The 1658-nt window shown below is 50.2% G+C and overlaps 1 non-coding gene across 1 annotated transcript in view; it reads right to left on the bottom strand.

Annotated features, from left to right (window-relative positions):
- LOC143243494 (small subunit ribosomal RNA) overlaps window positions 1–1054 on the bottom strand; it is a 1805-nt gene extending 751 nt beyond the window's left edge. Inside the window, exon 1 of the ribosomal RNA XR_013024618.1 lies at window positions 1–1054. This exon is cut by the window's left edge and continues 751 nt beyond it. This is a non-coding gene — a ribosomal RNA (small subunit ribosomal RNA).
- Between the last annotated feature and the right edge of the window lie 604 nt (window positions 1055–1658).

Raw genomic sequence — 1658 nt, 5'->3', positions numbered from 1 at the left:
CAGGCGGATCGCTGGTTGGCATCGTTTATGGTTAGAACTAGGGCGGTATCTGATCGCCTTCGAACCTCTAACTTTCGTTCTTGATTAATGAAAACATTCTTGGCAAATGCTTTCGCAGTAGTTCGTCTTGCGACGGTCCAAGAATTTCACCTCTAGCGTCGCAATACGAATGCCCCGTCTGTCCCTCTTAATCATTACCTCGTGTTCCGAAAACCAACAAAATAGAACCGAGGTCCTATTCCATTATTCCATGCACCATTATTCAGGCGTTTCGCCTGCTTTGAGCACTCTAATTTTTCAAAGTAAACTTGCCGGCCACCCAAGACACTCAATCAAGGGCACCGAGGGAAAACCGGCAGGATGTTTAGGCCAGGAAGTAACCGCCAAAGCGGACCCCCTGTCTAGAACTGAGATCCAACTACGAGCTTTTTAACCGCAACAACTTTAATATACGCTATTGGAGCTGGAATTACCGCGGCTGCTGGCACCAGACTTGCCCTCCAATAGATCCTCGTTAAAGGATTTAGAGTGTACTCATTCCAATTACGGGGCCTCGATAGAGTCCCGTATCGTTATTTTCGTCACTACCTCCCCGTTCTGGGAGTGGGTAATTTGCGCGCCTGCTGCCTTCCTTGGATGTGGTAGCCGTTTCTCAGGCTCCCTCTCCGGAATCGAACCCTGATTCCCCGTTACCCGTTACGACCATGGTAGGCGCATAACCTACCATCGACAGTTGATAAGGCAGACACTTGAAAGATGCGTCGCCGGTGCTAGACCGTGCGATCAGCCAAAAGTTATCCAGAGTCACCATCATTTGCGGACCGAGGTCCGATTGGTCTTGGTCTAATAAATGCGCTCGTCCCGTGAGGTCGGAGCTTTGTTGCATGTATTAGCTCTAGAATTACCACAGTTATCCAAGTAGGAAAGTACGATCTAAGGAACAACGGCTGGATAATGAGCCATTCGCGGTTTCACCTTATTTCGGCATGTACTTAGACATGCATGGCTTAATCTTTGAGACAAGCATATGACTACTGGCAGGATCAACCAGGTATCTTTTCTCGTTCGGTGCAAGCCACCCGCTCCAACGGCGAGTAGAAACACCACTCTCGAATCGGCAGACGCGTGGCTAGATACACGCCTGCCGTTCTCTGTCTACTTCGTGTCACCAATCACGAGACAGACCTCTTACACACTCTAGAGTACGAGTTCTCCAAAACAACAGTTCCGATAAAACGAAACAAACTAGGGCGTATCAGGAAGAACCGACCTTCGGAGGACAGCTCAACCCACACTAAGCTATATCGAAAATGATGCATATTCCGATGTCTCGGCATGGTTACCCGAAACTCGTCGCATCAGCAGTGGGAACAGAACGTCTTTCGTAACAAAGACAATCGTTAATCGCTCGGATTAACTCGTACGCGTGCGGTCGAACGCACGTACTGCTTTATCCCCGCTCGGACCGAGAGGGAAAGGGAAACAGTCACCGTTATTGACGTGCCCCGTGAAAGGGAAGGGGCGCTCGGACCCTTGGTTTGACAAGCTGAAATTCAACGGCTCGTGCAGAGCACGCTGCGGGTCCAGCATCCCTTGTGTCTCTGACTGAGACCGGCTAATCGCTCGGATTAACTCGTAGGCGTGCGGTCGAACGCACG

The sequence above is a fragment of the Tachypleus tridentatus genome, unplaced genomic scaffold (genome assembly GCF_004210375.1).
Source record: "Tachypleus tridentatus isolate NWPU-2018 unplaced genomic scaffold, ASM421037v1 Hic_cluster_2, whole genome shotgun sequence".
NCBI lineage: Eukaryota > Metazoa > Arthropoda > Merostomata > Xiphosura > Limulidae > Tachypleus > Tachypleus tridentatus.
This window is presented reverse-complemented; position numbering and strand designations above follow the sequence as displayed.